We start from the raw sequence: 20,766 nt of genomic DNA, 5'->3' as shown, positions 1-20,766 counted from the left end.
GACTTGGCCACACGGCCTCACCTGCCTTTTTATCTAACATGAGTCCATAGCTTTGCACACCCAAGTGGAGTTCTTTCTGCCTACTTGGGTAAATGTCCAGTATGTATTCTACACTACAGCTGTGTAATGGAGCACAAGGAAATGTCATCAGTGACATTGTGTGAATTTTGGCAACATGATTGTTCCTGTTGCCTCTTTCTCTAGAATTCTGTGATAACATGAATCCTCGTATAGAGAGGCCAGCAATACTACAAAGACGTAAATCTCTACCAAACCAGGTTCCTGCCACTTATCTATGTGAAGGAAGTGCTTCTTCGTTTTGTGGAGATGTCCTTATATTCCTCAGCTTCAAGAGCACACCACCAAAATCAGCAAGAAATGCAAAGGGGGTCCCTTTGGAAGTTGTCCATCATCCTGGTAAAATACAGGAAGACTTTTGCATACTACTAAGGTGGACAGTGTGGCCCAAGCAGGCAGAGCTTCCAAGTGATTTGCCAATTTCCATACTCGTAGCAAGGGAGAACCATGGAGTCTAGGGGAGGGGGGCCCAAACGGCCTTCCTCCCTGAACAAATTTCCACCCTGTGGACCCCATCCCCAGGGGCCAGGCCATAAATAAATGGAGGAAGGCGGTCGTGGGGCCCACCTCTCAGGCTGAATTTGGCCCGGGGACCCCATCCCCGGAACCCAGTCATGTTTCTAGCAGTGTAGGGGACTGCTGGGTGAGCCTCAAGGCCCCTGCAGTCCCAGCTGGCTCTCAGCCTCCTTCGGGAGCCTGCATTGCTCTTGCACAGAGGGAGCTGCTAAACATGCAGCTCCCTGTGTTCAAGAGCACTAGTTTCATCTCTTTCTCTGCACGCATCTCCGTGGGCAGGAAAAGAGATGAAATCCCTGCTTCTATCCAGAGACAGCACTTTGACAGCTCTCTCCTGCTGGCAGCAGAGTGTTTGCTCTGACTTGGAAGGAGATGTCAAAGCCCCACCAAGCCAGAGAAAAAAGCTATATCCTGGGGGTGGGCACTGGAGGCTGGCAGTCCCCAGGACCACTAGAGGCTTCATGAGGGGGGCTATGCAGCCCCCTTCCAATGTTTAAGTTAGCCCTGGGGAAGTGGTGGTCCCTGGGGCCAGGAGTCCGTATCAGACCCCTTCATTATTTTTTTCAGCCCCTGGGAGATGCCATCCTGGGGCTGTGGGGGGGCGCATGCCCCATTTAATTGGAATACATTGCCCTGGGGAGGTGGCGGTCCCCGGTGCTATGGGGTGGCCGTGTAGGCCCTCGCATAAATTTCATATTTAGCCCTGGGGAGTTGGCAGTCCCCAGGCCTTTGGGGGAAGCCATATGGGCATCCCCCATTAGATGGTACTCTTTTGCCTGAGGGAGGTGGCGGTTCCTGGGGATGCGGGGGGCCACACGGCCTCCCCACATGAATTTTGTTTTCAGCCTTGGGAAGGTGGCCGTACTTGGGGCAGTGGGTGAGGCCATATGGCCCTCCCCATTAGAAATTATTGTTTTGCCCCGGGGAGGTGGTGGTCCTCAGGGTGTGAGGAGAGGTCCCATGCACTCCCTCCCTTTTAATGCCCCAAAACACCCAAGACCTGTCCTACCAGGGGCAAAAATAAAAGAAAAAGGCCGGGTGATCCCCTTCTGGCTCCTTTGCTTTTTAAAAAACGTTTTCTGCAATTCGGTCCAGAGCTTTGGGCTGTAGTCATGTTCAAAATCCCTATGGGAAAATGCATGGGAAAAATGCGTTCAGTGACCCCCCCCCATTTTTCTTGGTCACTACTTGACAGATCACCACAAAACTGTCAAGGCACCATCTGAACCCACTGAAGTATAAGTTTTGAAAATGTCATAAAGATAGATCAAGCGGCGCTAAAGTTATTGGCAAAATTGGCATAACAAAAAAAGCTCTTCCTAAGGAAAATAAGGGGCATATTTATACTTTGTTGGCACCAAATTAATGTCATTTTTTCGAACTCTAATTCGGTGCACAACTAACTCCATATTTATACTTTGGCGCTAGACCCGTCTAGCACCAAATTTATGGAGTTAAAGTCATTTTTTGGACGTGGAAACCTACCTTGCCTAAATGAGATGCAAGGTATGCGTTCCAGTGCAAAAAATGACTCTATGGCCTTAACACCATTTTATACTCCTATGCAAATATGGTGCACGGGAGGGAGCTTTGCACCATTTTTTAACGCCTGGGTCAGGGCAGACGTGGGCCTATTACCATGGTGGAACACCATGGAATAAGCCCACAGGTGCCCTCCCCAGGCCCCAGGGACACCCCCACCCACACCAGAGGGACAGCAGAGGATGGTGGACCCAATCCCAGGTAAGTACAGGGAAGAATTTTATTTTATTTTTTAAAGTGCCATAGGAGGCCTTGAAATGGGCCCCCATACATGGCACAGGGTGCAATGGCCATGCCATGACCCTGATCCCCTGTGCTGGCCATTGGGGTGGTGGGCATGACTCCTGTCTTTTCTAAGCCAAGAGTCATGTGGTATGGATGGTTTTGCATCAGAAAATGACTCGAGTCATTTTTTTACTCTAACATCATTTTTTGGTGCAAAACACCCTTCTCCCATATCATCAGCACCACCCGACTAATGTCATGTTTTTTTACACTAGCCTACCCTTTGCACCAGCTTGCACCATTCCATAAATTTGGTGCCTGGCTGGTGCACAGAAACAGTGCAAGCCGGTGCTTAACTTTTTGGTGCAAAACTGTGTTAGTGCAGCTTTGCATTAAAAAGTATAAATCAGAGCCTAGGTCCTATATATAACTACTTACTGGCGGTCTGATATATAAATGTACATGTGTATATGTGTGTGTGCGTATATATATATATATATATATATATATATATATATATATATATATATATATATATATATATATGTATATTTATACCATCCAGGGTCCACCTTGTGGCGCGCAAATTTTACGGGTGTAAACGTGAGGAAGGGACCATTCCTCTGACATATCCAAAACCAACAATTGTAAGACAATTGATTCATTGCACTCCAGGGGAGTTTTATTGGTTCTATCCAAAGAAGTATAAAAAAGAGAAGACACCACCAACACGTTTTTTTGGGTCGAAACGCGTTGGTGGTGTACTTCTTTGGATAGAACCAATAAGACTCTCCTGGAGTGCAACAAATCAATTGTCTTACAATTGTTGGTTTTGGATATATATATATATATATATATATATATATATATATATATATATACCTACTCAGACATTTACACACCCACTAACAAATCCACTCAGACTCTCACACACACACTTACAGATCCATACATATGTATATATATTTTATGTCTATAACCTGAAAGGCTTCCTTAGTAAAGAAAGGCACATTGTTTGTATTAGACTACTGATAGTGAGCCCTGCGGGGAGAAAATTGGCAACTAACTCATAGAAATGCTGATGAGAGGAGCCTTTCTATTCATGACATACCTAGAGAGCAGGATGTGCAAGGCTACCAGCTACATATCTAAGTCCGAGCAGATGGGAGTTGAGAAAGTATTTTGACCCCCCCTTACTGATGGTGATTTGATTGGCTCTTGGTGGTGGGAGAGAGATATCAACATTCTTGAAGCTACTGGTTATACTTAATTGCTGTTTCCACAGTTAGTTAGGCTCTGATAGTGAACAGTTCTCTTTGATGGGCTTTCCCTGAGTGCAAAGGTTCATGCTTAGCACTTCTCTTATTTTCCTGAACTTCTACAGAAGTATGACTCTGTGTTGACATCTTCTATGCTCCCATCTAGGAATCTCCTTTAGAAAATTTGGCCTCAACCTATGTTTAGATTTGAAATGGAAGTTCCTTTACTGAACACCTATTGAAACAATTGGGTTTCCTTACGTTGTGGCTGTTACTATGTTGTATCTTATTTTACTATTATTTAACTTATGGACACATTTAGGCCTTCAGGCAAAATTACTTTACCTTCTGAATATATTTCTTCTTTGCATTTATACTGGCTGGATTAATGTTTTAAAATACATCTATAAATTTGAACTAATTGATTCTTAGGTCCTGATTAAGAATTTAGGTTTTATTTATCGCATGTGATGAATAATAATACGATGGGGTGTGTTATTTATCAGTTGGGATAAATAACATATACTACGAGTGGTAGGGAATAAAATGTGGAATATGGTGTTTAACACACTAAAATCTGCATGGTATGGTAGATGATATTCCAGGTTTGACCTGCTAAAATTTACTGCATCTAATAACTATGGGATCTGTTAAATACCTACCAACTCGTAATTCCGACCCATGCATAAACATGTTTACGCATGGGTCAGGACATACGAACCACCTTGTATTCAGGCCCTAAGTCTTTATTGTGGAGTCATATGAGCTTCTCAGAATTAGAAATGCATTTCTGATACTAATCCCCTTACAATTCAATAAGATGACTAACAAAGGACCATATGATCAATGGGGAAACATATTTTATGATTTCAACAACAGACTGAGGTGCAGATATATGCGGCGCCATCAAACGGTTGCAGTCAGATGGTTAGTCACTGAAGTGAGGGGAGCAGAAAGTGCTGCGCTCAGATTGGCTATCAGTGTTGGATGATGGCTAATTGTGGTCCAATGAAGATTACCCCTTGGTTAAAATAAAAATGTTGTTCTGTGATTGCTAAAATCTGTATTGAAAAAATGAAGGGCCAAATTTGACAGAAAATGACAGTGCGTGGCACTGCAACAAATCTGGCAGCGTAACACACCATCATTTTCAAAACGCAGTATTTACTAGAATACAGCGCACCCCTATGTTTCCCCTTGTGCCGGTGCTAAATTTGCTGCTGTGCACCAATGCAGCCACCATTGCACCATAGTGTAAGGATGGCTGGGTTGAGGGTAGACTGTTTTTGTGCACGGCGTCTTGGAATGGCTCTGGCCGGCGGTAAACTTCTTCACGCAAAACTGCATTAGCGCAGTTTTGCGTCAAAAAGTATAGCCTTGGCTTGCGCCATTCCAGGATGCCAGCTGGGCAACAATTTATTGGAATGGCGCAATCCGGCGTAAAGGGTGGGCTAACATCATGGAAAATGATGTTAGCCGGGTGGGGGTGGCGTTATGGGAGAAGGGGGTTTTGCACCAAAAAATGACATTTGGTCTGGTTAGAGTAAAAAAAGATGACTATAACCAGCCTAGCGTCATTTCTTGATGCAAAACCATCCATACCACATGACCCCTGTCTTATAAAAGACAGGAGTCATGCGCACCACCCCAGTGGCCAGCACAGGGGACAAGGGACCCCTGGGCATGGCCATTGCACCCAGTGGAATGTAGGGGGGGCCATTTCAGAGCCCCCAATGGCACTTTAAAAATAATATTAAAATACTTACCTCTACTTGCCTATACTTACCTGGGATGGGGTCCCCATCCTCTGGTGTCCCTCTGGTGTGGGTGAGGGTGTTCCTGGGGCTTGGGTAGAGCACCTGTGGGCTCTTTCCATTGTGTTTCACCATGGAAATGGGTCCACAGGTCCCCTAATGCCTGCCCAGACCCAGCCGTTAAATAATGGTGCTACGCAGGCTTAGCGCTATTATTTAGGCACGCCTCCCTCCCGTGCACAATTTGTGCATGGGAGGATAAATAAGGGGCTAGGGCCTTAGAGTCATTTTTTGGACAGGAACGCCTACCTTGCATCGCACTGACACAAGGTAGGTTCATACATCTAAAAAATGACTTTAACTCCAATATTTTGGCGCTAGACTTGTCTAGCGCCAAAATATAAATATGGAATTAAGTTTGTGCTCAATTGGCGGCAAAAAAAATTATGCTAATTCACTGCAAATCAAGCATAAATCTGGGCCAAAGTATGATGCAGAACAACAAAATTGGCGAGCTGTAATAATTGAGGGAACTATTTTGTTCCCCGCAATAACAAGTGAGGAACCCCAGAAAAAGAAAAAATAGGAAAGGAGAGAAAAAGACAGAGGGACTGGTGATTCTAGTGATATTTTTTTAATGTGCTGTAGTCAGCTCATCCACCACCTTATAATGTTACTCCGTCTGATGGTTCGAGTGGTGCTGTTATGGGTGGAAACCCCATAGATGCAATCACCCGGTGAACCCAAATCGGATCCCAACGGGAGAAATTAAGGGGATTCATGCCCCTATGCAGTGCTCCATTCCTAATGCTGTGGATGCAATAATTGTTCCTATCAGTATTGGTCCTCCATGTATAAATCAGACTCATCTGATCCACTGACCAGCCTCATCATGAACCAGTCTAGCTCTTTTATTGAATTATGAAACAAATCTAATGCAAGAATAGCTATTAAGCTGTACTTCCTATATATTTTATTAAATTCAAATGGCAGTTAGTCCAACTTCTCTGCACATCATAATGCCACATAAAATAGAATGACACTTGTATGCTGTGTGGTTGTGCTTTGTGCAGATTTGATCAGTCTCCAACAATCACAATCCAAATGACTGACCTTTCCTAATTCACTACCATTTAAATTATTTTATTAACCATTTGACCAACTCGCATTTTTAATGCAATGCGACAGATGGTTAATAAACATTAAAATAAATTGATAAAATGATTGTGAAAGATTGGTATTAAACAAATTGAATAATTGTGTGGGAGAAAATAAAGGTTAGTTGACAGATGCAATAAGCAAGATAGATTTAAACCTTCAATATTACTCATTACTGTCAGAGATCTGAAGCAACTTTCACTCTATATCAGCTCTATGTCGTCTCTCCTCCTTTTGAATTTCCTTCTTCCAGCTGCCTTGCTGTATCTCTCACTTTCCACTGTTTGTGTCCCCTTATACACTTTTCTCTTCTTTGATATATTTGCTCCTTCTCTGCTTGACAGTCTACCTTTATCTCATGAAAAGTTGCACCACCATTGCCACAAATAAGCTGGAGGTAATGAGGGAGTGCGCTAGTGTAGTGAGGGATAGGAATTTCATGCACAAATAATATATATCAGCAGGATGCCCTCTGCATCTGGATGATTTCCAAAAGCATTCTGTAGTCATGTTTTGTCAAAAAATAAATTGCCACACCATAGAAATACATGGGTGAGAGTAGAAATATAAAATGTCTGAATGGTTTATGAATACCACTATCATTTTACAAAATATATATACGTTTATCTAATTAAAATCAAGGAGCGTGTCGAAGATGGCATAGTAGTCGGACTCCGTCTAAGTTCCCGACCTGGTCTGGCCCAGGTCTTGATGGCTTTCCCGGCCCAGGTTCGGTCCCGGATGTTGCTGACGGTGCCCTGAACCCCTAAGAAGCAGTGCTCGCTCCAATTCAACTGGCAGGGCTTGTGGGCCTTAATGTGATTAGTTGTCTGGTCTCAGCTCTGGAACTTTGGCAGTGAAGGCCACATGTCATGGTGGTGTGTGCAGTGCAACTCCTTACTGCCCTGCATTGAGGCACTTGCGATCCAGTGATGAGAAGTGATGTGGCTCCGCAGGCCCCACACATGCTGGGGATAGTTTGGTGGTGCAGTTCCTGATGCATATGAGCTCTCCGGAGGTGGCCTCTCACACAAAATATGTGACCCCAGAGGAGAGCAGTGTGGACAACACCACTGGGGGAAGTGTCCTTCCGCCATACACTCGGGTTGCCAGAGGTGTGCTGACCTGAATGATGACTATTGGAGGAGCTCTTCTGTGGGCGATCCCCTGATCAGGGTTGCATAAGTAAGAAGCATGAGGAAACCATGTGGGTAGGGTCATGCAACCTTTACATTGGCAATGAAGTAGGGTGAGCGCTGCAGCTAATGACACTAGGCTGGGGGACTGCAGGTAGGAAGTTATAATCGGGGCCCATTTGGCACCTCGGCCCCTCTTGTGGACAATTATAAGGAGTGCAGAAAGAAGCTAGGCCCTTATTACTGAGCCTTCGTCCCATGCAGGAATGCCCACTATGGCAAGGATGGCCATGATGGAACCACTCTGCTAGGACACCTTATGCTATCTCAGTAAACTCATCTGCCAGACGCGGACATAAACTTGTCACCAATATTTGGAGCAGTGAGGAGGCTCGTGAGATTTCCCCTCTCCCCACCAAGAAGAAAGTTACTTGTGACAATCTCTTCCCATGTTTGAACAAGCCTCTGCTTAGATTTTCAAACGAGCACAACGCTCATTGCACACAACAGCAACTTTCAAGATCATGTCCCTAACTGAAGTGGAACTTGAGAGCCTCCATACCGTGGACATGATATCTGATCTGGGAGTCTAAACCCAAGAGCATAGGTCAAACATTGGCTCATTGGGTTGAAGAATGCTGGATGCGGAGGCTGCAATGGAGGCACTTGAGTCCCGTCAAGTAGCGGCCTCATCCTGTGGTGTGACAATGGAACAGCAATTGAAGAGAGCACTAGACAAGCTGGAGGACCTTGAGAACCACACACTCAAAAAAAAACTAAAACTCTGTAGCCTGAGTGAGGAGGTGCCGGAGGCTCAGCTGACCACAATTGTAACAGGCCTGTTGTCATCGGTATTGGGTGATGAACACACTGAATTCGTTCTGGACAGGGTACATTGAGCAGACCAGAAGAGACATCCTTCTCAGCAGCAGCCATGAGATGCCCTGGTGAAATTTTGTTATTATTCTGAGGAGGAGGCTGTCCTACAAAAGGTCTCATTTCAGGTCATATACTATGATGTTGATGTTGCTGAGTTAACCCTCCAACCACGAGACAAACTTAAGCTGGTGAGCCAAAAACTTTGCAATAATGGAATCAGGTAAATTCCCTTTTGGTCTGTTTTTTAACTCAATGACAAATGCCTCTTGGAAACCGATTCTCTGCAGTCCTCCTGCTTGGTGGACTTTCTATTCCCAGAGGATTGTCCAAAGGTGTTGCACAGAAGGATGGGGTGGAATTCTCTGGCCCCTGAGTTTTGACTTAGTTGGTTTGAGCTGCCTGAAAAATTGCACAGAGTGTGAACGTAACTCAGGGGCTCAAGAACAGCAAACTGCTCAAGCATGTTTGGAGAGATGCTCAGTGGTTTACTCTTGATTAGGGGCCCCTTGCTGCTTCCAACACTGGATGCGTAAATGTGTGGCCCTAATACTGAAGAGGTGCTGATCACTGTATCTGACAATAAGAGTCTTTATGGAAGTCTCCTGTGTGCTGGGCACTGGGAAGGCCAGAGTAAGCTAATCCTCAATGATGACTTGTGGGTCAGTCTAGCGAAGGGGGAGGCTCTTATTTCACCTCTTTGGCCCCACCTTCAGATGGAGGGTTTGAGCACATGGTGCCTTCCTCTTCCTTGACAAGCAAAGATGGGGGTGGCATTGTACACTAACTTCCTCACTTGGATTTGTTTTCAATTGCGTCATGTCTAAGTTGTATTTATATGTTGGAAGGGGACTCACACCGCAATTCACTAACAACATTTACTCACATCACATGGGCTAAGTTACCCTCACATAAATCGCAATGATTAGAATTCTTACTTTGAAAGTTCTGCAAAAGTGTTCAACATGAGAAGCCAGATACTTTAGGCCTGATTTAGATCTTGGCGGGAGCCCAATTATCCTGCAGTGATGGAGGTTCCAAGTACTCCATCAAGCTGTCAGGTGTCCGACCACTGTATTTAGATCCATGGAGGCTGAACCTCCATCTGTGTCCCCAGAGTGAGGTCCACTGTGTAGGTGGTCTCCCGCTGCTGACGCAGTGGACTACAATTCTGGTTAACAGTAACTCACCAAGCATATTTAGGTTTCACAGTCATGATGGCGTTGTTCTGGTGGGAAACATCTGATGGCGGGAGTCAGTTGCGGAACCCACTGAACATTGTACTATGGCTGTGGCTAGTGGATGGATGCTAGCAGCACACAGCTGATGTATATTGGTCAACACCTGCAAACCACACTATAAAACACACTCCATTTTAGATCATGATCCTTTGCCATTCCACTGCAGAACACAATTTTGCTGCTAAATCAGCTGACTCGGGAGTCAGATCATTTTTTTTAGCTCTCCATCTGGTCTTTTTTCATTTGTTTCATTTTTAAAGTTTTTTTTATCAACTTGTGGGCCACTAGTTCATTTATTTCTTCTTTATCACTATGGCAGTTAGTAGGAATCCAATGTTTTACAGAGGGAGGATTGTCAGTCATGGTGGATGAATGCATCAGAGTAGAGGCACAATTGTTTGGAACCCAATTACAAAGTACAACCATATCTCAGAAAAAGCAAATGTGGACTAGGATAATTGACAGAGTGAATGCCGTAACAAACAATCTATGCACACAGGAGGAAAGCATCACCTGGAAGCCCAGAGGACTGGTGGTGGTTCTCCTAGCCCCCCATTACAACTATTTTCCTTGGAGGAGAAGATCTTGCAAATCTTACATTGTGAAGGCTTGACTGGAATCCCTGGTGGAGTGGAGACTGGTACATTACTTTTCTCAATGGCCCAAAAAACAGAAATGTAGAGTTTGCTCTTATATTAGCTGTTGAGAATGCGCTTTCCACAAATAGTAGCAAAATGGTACTATCTCTTGTTTCACTACTGGTTAATATGTGTGTTGTTCTTCATCGATCATTTTTTGCATTTGTTTGTTTGTTTGAATGTATTTTGTTCTACTTAAGATAACAGGTTCCAAACTCCATGAATTTGAACATGAAGGTACGGTGATTGCAAGTGTTTCTTCAGCAATCAACGTATTTCACAAATGGTGTTCTTTTGTACATGTGTGTACATCTACCCAGCATATATTTTTCTAGGAATGTATAAATAACATTTTTACAAATGTTGGTAATGTGAAGTTGACATGACTAAAACTACCATGATGCTGTGTTTCTGTATCTGGAAAACATGTTTGCACTGTGATGTTTGTCACCCTCTCTTTTCTAATATATATGCAAGTGGCAAAGTCTCACACATTAGATAACCCGCCATTTGATGCAATGAAAGAAAATGGCATGATTTCCAATACTGTATGTTGTCTCTTGCTTGTCAATACATTGAATTGATGCTATCGGTCTCACAAATCAAAGTAGGTTGATTTAAAGGTTTACTTACAAGTCATGTTGCATGCAGAACTTACACTGTCATGATATTGAATGTAGCTAGCAAAGTTGCTATGATGACTAATTCCAGCAATCCTACCAAGTCATATGATAGTCGGGTTATTAGCATGCTCTGGAATGGTTTCCTTCACATTTCTCCTCTCTACTTAGTTGGGTTGACTGTGTGGTATATCACATGAACCCTTTCTAAGTAAGTATTACTTTCCAAAACATCTCTTCAGATGTAGTATTTTTTTAAGTTAGCATAAATGTAATTACTAATGTGTCTGTAAGTTGCCAGAAACACTGAAGTGCCTAATCATACCATCAGTTGTAAAATTATTTCCCTTCAGGTTACTTCATATATAATTCAAAAGCCATTTCAATCATAATCTGTACCCAGAGTAAGTGGCCAACCATTAGCCACTGAGGATAACTCCTCTCCAGACCAGGCTCAGGCCTACAGTGAGGGCTCAACTCCTGTAAATCTGGATGATGGTGAACTGCCTGGTCCATCTGGTCTGTCTGTGTAGACAGCTCCAGTTAGTCTCACCTGTTCCACAACTATACCTCCCACCCCAGCTGTCACAATACATCTGCCAATTGATACCTCCACTTCCTGGGTCCAAAGTAATATCACACCAATCTTGTGTCACCTCGTCCTGGCTGCTTTTGAGACAACGCTAACAACACCACCACCACCACCCCCAGTTCAGCCAGGACCCAGTGGAATGGAGCACACTGGCTCAAGTGCACAGGGTAGTAGGGGTAGGGGTCGTTGGAGAGACTCTGTGGGCCAGCAAGGTGAGGCCACTGTGTACACTGTCAACCAGACCACCATTGACCAAGTCATGGCAGCTCTACATCAGTCCCAAGACATGATGGACTAGGTCCTTAAAGAGCCCAGGAACATAAAACAGTTGCAGAGGGAGCACATTTTAGAAATGCAGAATCGCAACTCTAATATGGGCTCCCTGACTGGGGTGCTGTTTGACATTTACCACCATATGTACACGGCATTCCCAGCAAGCTCTACCCCTTTCTGTGTCCCTACAACATCTAGTCCCACCACAGCTGCCTAAGCCACAGAAGGGAAGCCCTACCACATGCAGAAACACCTGCAACCACCTCAGTCTCTGCAACTGTGTAATCCCCCACACCCCTGGGTGGACGCTTATCCAGATGAGCAAGAGAGAATGGCAAGTCCTCCACCACCACCAACAGATGCAGAACCTCATGTCCTCCAGTGTGTGACCACCATTCACTCTGTGGAATATTTCTGGACACAGTGACCTTTTTTAGGGCAGTTGTTTTCTGTACATTGGTCTTCTAACAATTTTGCCTCTACAAAATTAGTTTCATTCTCCTTGATTGACTGTTTTGTTTGTGATTTTAATTTGTATATTGTTTTGTCATTTTTGAGTTGATGTGTGTTTGTAAAAGTAAAACACAAAAATTCAAAGAGTGGTGTTGTTTGTCTCATGGCATAATTGTTTTAATTTTATTTACTTCCATAATTGTTTCAAAAATTCAGAAAAATTGTTTGAAATGCATTGCTACATTTAAGTAATATTACTCACATTTTCAAACATGTAACATAATTAATATCAGCACAAACCTCTAGTATCAATTACATCCATTTCCAATAAAGATTTGTTGGTCACACTAAAGTAAAATACAGATGATTTGGCATAATTACAAGTACAGTTCAAAACCTTGACACCATGGAAGAACGGAATTTGATACAAACAAAAGATGCAGTAGGCAAAATAATCTCGATTCATGCCATCAGCTGGAGCCAGAGATCCTGACTCACAAGAGGAATACCACATCAATAACGCCAATAGTCAAAACATGGTAGAACTACCTCTTGTGGGCCCAGGATCAAATTGAATACACTGTGGCAGTGGTGAAATGCCACAACTAACTCAAAATGGTGTGATACTAGAACATCACCCTACATTTATGTGGCACATCAACAGCCCCAAACACTTAACACAAGATGAGGATTAAGCAAATGTGAATGGAGATGAGTATGGTATGGGTCAAATCACACATGTGGTTAGAGCAAGTAAAGCAACAGATATTGCCATGGTGGGAATATATAACAGAAAACAAGTGCAATGCAATATCAAAAACTCCTGTACAATCAATGTGCAAGTTGTCTTTGTACACGATCTGTACATCCAAAGTGTGTATGTCTTTCACCGGATCAACACATGTTCCCTTTTTACTTGGCAACAGCTGCCTATAATTGCAAATAGCAAATATCACAACTTTGAAATGTCCAAATGAAGATGACATGGTAAAGAATCCTAAAACAGAAGAGCAAGAAGACATTCATTTATTTTCCTGACAAAATATACACCTTACAAATAATAATATATGAGGACATAATCACATAGATGAATCAAATATAATCAATGTACATGATCACAGTAGTCAATGTGTCAAACCTTTGATCAACAAACAACCTTGTCCAGGATTTTTTCAGACCTATTTATTCCTAAATAATTTCCAGCACAGAATGATATGCTCATCACATTACAAGTTGTTCTGACTGTGAATCTAACATTACATAAAGATATTCTTACACTCACGCGAAGAAGTGGTCAATGACATCTTGACATACGTTCATTTCTTCCTTTGTCATCTTCACTTGCCATTTCAACATCCTCACCCTGTGGCTTCTCATGTTCTCCATCCTTTGCGATGTATGAGACGTTCTGTCACAGAGCTATATTATGCAACATGCAGCAGGCAGTGGTGATTTGGCACACCGAATCGAATGAGTAGAGGAGGGCTTCACCAGTTTTGTACAGACAGTGAAATCTGGCCTTCAGGAGCCCAAAAGCCCACCCCACTGGTCACAGTGTTCTTCCATGTGCCTCACTCAAGCAGACTTCCCCTGGTGTTGTTGGATTCCTCAGCGGTCCTAACAACCATGGTCAATTAGGATAAGCTGAGTCGCCTATATGAAAGTAAAAAATATATTGACCAGTAATTTCTCACCACATTAAACATTCATAAACTATAAAAAACAATGATCATATTGTTATAATGTGCTTACCAGCAAGCCAGGCCGTCTGAGGTCCAAGTTGTGACATTTGTAGGGGTATGCTGCTGTTTTGTAGTATGAATGAATCATGTGTTGAGCCTGGGAAATGATTAGATGAAAATGAGGCAAACCCAGTAAACCCTGGACTTGGGAACATAAATATATAAAAGAACATGTTTGGCCTCAAGGGGGAAGTGTATCCCTTAGCTTCTTCAGCAATGGTTTAAACCATAGTATCAGGCGCTAAAAACATTGGGCATCAAGCCAATGTAGCTGTGTGTGGGTGTGTGTGCTGATAAGGTACAAGTTGTTTATCCTTCAGTAGCTCACAATGAACTGTACTGCTCAGAAGTAGCTCCCACTACATGAAATGTTTCAAACTCCTGGCCTAGATGACATATGAGGCCTGGATCTCTAACATGAGGGCATTGAGAGTGTTGAGGGTACTCAACAGGTCACTATAAATGATTAAATACGTTATTGTCGATTAATTAAAATCATTACATAACACACTTTAACAGTAAAAATACAATCCAAATTAACCTCTTAAAAAAAGAGGCAGGTCTATAGTTAAACTCAATGTATTAACAGCCTGCACTTGAACACTTAAAAGACAAGGGGGCCATACATGATCAGACTGATGTACTAGTGGCTTTTCATGCACAAAAGGGGCACTCCAGTTTACAATACTTGAGTTAGTAGGACTAAGCCAAAATCTCCAGTCACAAAGTTACACTTTCACCCATATGTGTATATTGAAGGGTTCACTAATTGAAAATCACCAACTAAAACAAAAGTTGTGAGGTGGCTGGGGCTAGTCGGGCACTAAAGTCCAGAAGGGAGTGGAATCAAACGGGACTTCTTCATTGCAAGGTCAAAAAGCTCTTGTTCTCTGCCTAAGAGACAAGAATAAAAATGCAGATTGCAAAATGCCCAACATTGACCCATTAATGGGGTGTAGAATGGTGATAACTGGAGTTATCCATCTTCAGATTAAGAGACGAGGAGGTGAAATGTGGAGTCCCTCCTAATTCTCTGCTGATTGAGTGAGCAGCTCTTCAACGTACAATAAAACATTGCTCCTCTGGCCACTAATTGTATATTATGCCCATTAAAGAGAGCCATCAAAACTGTGCAACACGATCTAATTTGTAAAGCTCTAAAGGAGGGACATAACAATTTCCTTCTCAGAGAAGTGACCGCCAGGCAAATACACAAAAAATGTAAGACACTCATTCCACAAACCGCAAAGGTGGCAGAGGGGATCTGTCCAAGTTTGCTTCAATGATGGGACCAAGTCCTTGGACAGAAATACTACCATACGGAATTGAAGGAAAGAGTGCTGGATAATGCCTGTAAGATGGGTCGTTAGGTATGGCTGGGGGCACCAGAAGGTGTATGAGTGACAGACTGACCAGCCATGGTATTGTCTACCCATGTCTGCTTTATCTAGTGTCCCAGAATAGAATTTGGAGACCTTCTTCATGATTCTTTTAAACAAAGAAAAGGCAACATTAGTGTCCCATTCTTCATGTATGTTCAAGTTGGTCAGAGCTTGCCTTAGTACAAAATGGGCAAGCAAATCTGTCGTCTCATTGCAGCCCCATTTCCAACCAACATAAAGCAGCCATTGTGTCAGCAGGGTCGGCTCTTAGTTTCCAGCATGCTTTTATTATTGCCCCGATAGATCGGTGCTTGATGAAACAAACTTCAATCTCACCCGAGCTTGCGATGTTTGCTTCAGAAAACAAAAGATGATCTTAAACAGCACTGACTGGAGCCAGTTATGCAGAGGGGTGTCGCGCTCTTTAAGTAACTTAGAGCCATAGGTGAGCGAAGCAAGAAATTTAGTTTCAATGACCTGCAAAAGATGACTCTGCAATGTGCTGCCTAGCTTTTTTTGTAACTGTAAAAAGGTGAAGCATAATTTGTGAGCCATCTCTCACCTTTGCAGTAGATGCTCTTTATATGATAGGCTATCATCTGCAGTTTCTGATCTTTACTTGGAGCTAAGTGTCTGAGTGTAAATTAATCATCACATCTAACAGTTTTGGAGGCATTCCCCAGCTAGCCATTTTTGTCTATAATCTCTGTCGCGGAACCTTGACGAAGGTGGCTTTTCAGTTCACAAAACAGGCGTAAAGTGTTGTGTGTTTTCTTTTGGCCTTTTCAACAAGAATTGAGACCGCAAGGAGGTTGGTTGTGGTGTTCATTCCGACCCTGAAACCCATCTGTATTTTTGGAATAATGTTGGCTGCAAAGATTCACTCTTCCAAGTCCAACAATAAATTGAAGGCAAAGAGCAATTAAACGACAATTAGTTGGATCAGATCTTGAGCCGGCTTTGAAGATGGAATGCATAATATTGCCTCTCAATAATGACGGTATTACGTTGGTGGTGAAGGCCCGATTGAACAGCAAAGTGAGGATTGAGGCCCAGAAATATTTGGTCTTGTTTGAATAAGCGGTTGGGGAGACCGTTCGGGTCAGGAGACCCATCTGATCTCAATTTCTTGAGGGTTATCCATAATTTCATTACAGACAACCATTGGGTTTCCGCACAGTTTTGCATTTGGAGACCTGAAAGAGTATATTCACCATTTGGCAAAGCGAAAGGCATTATTTTTGCTTTCTGATCTACTGCAAATGCTGCCGCTATGAAGGCTGACCAGTCCGCCTCCGAGATGCCCAGATGTCTGCGTTGTGATGACAGAGTCTTCCATTTACAAGAGACTTAATTTCAGACCAGAAGAGGTTACTGTTTCTCGTTTTACTTGCGAGTAAGAGCTTTGACCATAGTTGGGTTTGATGGTACTACTTTGCAGACCAGATGTCCTTAAGGCCACTATTTGTTGCCTGGAATTATAACTGGCCTGTGGGTCTGTTGCTGGAGCTTTCTAATTGATCTATTTAGTTTGCTCTTTTCCAGCCAGAGTGAGTTTGAATACCAAATGGCCCCTTCCTTGATGGTTTTACAGTTTTTAGGGCAAATTGCTGCAAAGCGACCCAAAAGCGTCATAGTCAGGGACTCCCAAAAATCCAACAGATGTGGCTCTAGTAAAGAGCTCGGCTGGATATAAAGAGCTTATGGGCTTGATTTCAGCTCCCTTCCATGTTAGGTGCCTGACATTATAAGGGCTTGGTGTTGTCAGTCATTTGCGTGAGGCAGTCTAGGAGGGTGCAGCAGTATCTCCACATGCTAGGCAAAATGGTTGCTTTCCACTCTGTAGGAAATGCTGTAGTGCGTGACCATAGAAAATAGCTCCAAGTCAACAAATGTTCAAGATGGAAGAGGACCTATTTGTGACCCTGATGAAAGCTGCAGGTTGGTCTTGAGGTAAACGGCCATTTAATGAATAAAGACCCAGGCTTTCCAGGGCTATAACACATTCCTTCCCAAGCCAGTCGTTTTTAAGGTAAGATGTAATTACTGGGGGAATTTTTTTATCCGCACTCATCAATGGAAATTGGTTTAGGTTAGCATGGCTTCCTAATAGGTGCATATTAAAGTCACCTGATAAGACCAGCTGTGCCTGGGGAAATGTGTATGGCAGAGATTTAACTGAAACGTGTAAAACTTTAAGCTTCCCCGCTTTGCCTTTTTTATTTGGGTGAATGTAAATGTTGCACACTAAAAGGCAAGGCTTGCAAACAAGATGCACACTAAAAGGCAAGGCTTGCAAACAAGATGTGATGTTGACGGAACTGAGAATTTAACACGTTGGACCCATGGAAGGCCCAGGTCAATTGAAGCTTGTTGCCAAAGTAGATGGGATCCAGTGTGTATCAACATTCCAACAGCCTCTGCTTGCCTTTGTTGTTATCGTGGCTACTAGATGATGTTCCTTGAAGCCTGTGATTGGAGTTGGCTTCTCCGACCAGGTTTTCTTAATTAACATGATGTCGAATTTTAACAGATGGTTAATTAAATCTTCCTCTCCCACCTTACTACTAAGGCCATTCACATTCCAAGAGCACAAGGATAATGTAATGGGGATATGGTTGCTTGGGGTGAATTTATGCATTCATGCTGCCGTCTTGTCCTCTCGCAGATTGTGTGGTTGGATGGCAAGAGATACTCATATAACTGGGTGCACCAGGGGCCGCTGTATGTTGGATCCTGAGGTTCTGAGGATTGTGAGGTCATGGTTCAGAAGGACCGATTGTTCCCCATAGCATCCCAGTACTCAGGATGCGCCACGTAAATAGTTGACTCTGTTTTGGGCGAAGGGGGCTGGGAAAGAGCTCTGATGCTGGCCTTAACAATGTTATACCCCATCTCGAGAAACTATCCCTATCTACCATACTACTGAGATGGTCCTGATTTCTGACCAGGTGACAATTGCGATTTCACTTCCTACTGGAACTGGATTGGCCTTAAACTGTATAGGTTCAATGTGATCCGACTGAAGATGTTTTAGATTGTTGGTGGCCCAGACCAATATTAAAATGGCCACCTTGTTTAAAGTATTGTGCCTTCCTCTGGGCCTATAGTGTGGAATCATTTTGATCATAACTAATTCTTCTTCCAATCTGCCTCCAAGCGATTGAAGGTCCTCCTGACTGTCATGGCAAAATTCCATGTGGAGTGACCTGACCGTTGAGATGACTGTTCCATGCCAATGTTGGCCAGGGTGTCTTGCGTATGTTCTGAAGTAGCTGCCAGAATTTAATGACCTGCCAAAGCTGCAGGGCATGAAGGATTTGAATGGTGCTGGACTTGACTGAGGTTGCTGTGTCGCGTATTGGCCATGACAAAGGGATGAGCTGATACTTGAACCTGAGCAAGGGAAGCCTGCCTTGAGCTAACTCCTGTTTGCATATTGACCAGATGTTCCTTTAAGGCTTTGTAAGGAGGTGCCTTAACCTGGTCCTCTAAATTACGGTCTTCTATTGCTAAGGGCACAATGTCTGCTGGCCAAGCTGCACTGTTTGAGGCTGCTTGAACAATGTCCCTCTTTTCCAGTTGAATGGACTCTGACGACATCAACTCTTTGGTTTGAGCGGGATGGTGTGATTCTTTCTGTTGAAAAAGTGGAAACAGTGGCCATAACCTCTTCTGATATTTAACCTCTTTTGGGAGTTGTAAACATCCTGGAGGATTTAATTGTAAGGCTGTTTCTCTATTCAGCTTGATGTTCCTGGCCTTTCTGAGGTGCTTCCACTCTATTTTAGTCATAGGTGGCTTAGCTATTTGAGAAGATCCATGCTCAAAATGCGTGGAAGACCTCTGTGATGGACTGTGATCCATGAACATCCGGAACTCCGATGGTTTCTCCATGTTATATTTCTCAGAGCTCGGCTCAACATCTTTTCAGTGTTCAACAGGGCACCATGACTAGGCTCAAGTAATAATTTCTGGTCAGAGACCTCCTGCACCCTCCTGGACTGGCTTGCTACATGGGTAAGCTGCTGAGAAAAGAGTGGATGGAAATTGTCGCTGTGGGGTTTTGGGGCAGACTCAGGTGCCAGAGGAGATTTTTAAAATTTTACGGCTGCCAGGATTTCTGCCAGAATAGATGGAATTGTTTCTAGATGATCCATAAATGAAGAACATTGGCACAAGTTGTAAACTGTATCAAGATCTTTCTGTACTGGCCTGATGAGAGTATTTAGATCTTGCAACTTTTGGTCTATGCCAACAGCGTGGACTGCCAGAGAACTTAAAATGTCGACTTGAAGGTCAGGTTTCTCAGAGTGAAAATAAAGGGCTGAATAAATCACCTCCACTGTGCTTAAAAGCAGGGTCCACAAGGGTGACGGAACAAATGCATTGTGGCCCACATCGTTAGTAGGCCCCTGGTTGTGGTCCTTCATCCCAGCGTGCTTATAAGAATCCTGCTGGGGGGATGAAACTTGTGCATTGTTTCCTAACTGTTTGCTAGGCCCAAAAAAGGTTGCCTCGTTGCTATGGCCTTTACCATGAAGTGATCCTCTGTCGAGCTCTAAACTATCCCCAAGGTTTGTTCTTACGGCAGACTAGAATACGTTTGAGCTAGATCATTACACAGTTGAACTTTTATTGGGGAAAGCAGGACGTTATAGTTGTGTTTGGGATCCAAGTTTATGGTTGCATCCTGCTGCTCAGCAAGGCCGTCTTGACTGTCTTTGAATGGCCTCAGTAAAAGCTCTTGCCATAAAACAGAGGCTTCAAAAGATCTTTCGAAAGGGGAGGTGGCTTGGCTTAATTCACACAGGGGAGAGGAGTCCTCCCTGAGATGGAATTTTTAGATGTAATGTCATTTTCCGCAATGAGGCTAGAGGTCAAGTCCCCCAGGCCTAAATGTTTTTAAGATGCATGCACATCAGCTTTGATTTTAAATTGCTTTGGCCTAATTGTGTTAGAAGACTCCTTGTCTGTCAGGATCAAATTGGAGCAAGTGCTGTCTGACATGCAACCATGGGTAAAAGCGGAGTTTACCATGGGAGGTTTTTAACAAAACAGTGATTTTTTCCTTCCTCAAATTCTTATAAACGGGGTTAGGTGTAACAGAGGGGCTCTCGCTAGGACGCTCATCGGCTGCGGGAGCCACTTTAAAATTTGGTGCTCATCCCTTAGCGGTTTTTGACTCACCGCGCACCTTACCAGACCTCGTTTGTGTCAGAAACATAACCTCACAAAACATATTTTTCTTTCTTTTTCATGTCCTTACAGGTCAACTCCC

The sequence above is a fragment of the Pleurodeles waltl genome, chromosome 8, assembly GCF_031143425.1.
Source record: "Pleurodeles waltl isolate 20211129_DDA chromosome 8, aPleWal1.hap1.20221129, whole genome shotgun sequence".
Taxonomy (NCBI): Eukaryota; Metazoa; Chordata; class Amphibia; order Caudata; family Salamandridae; genus Pleurodeles; species Pleurodeles waltl.
This window is presented reverse-complemented; position numbering follows the sequence as displayed.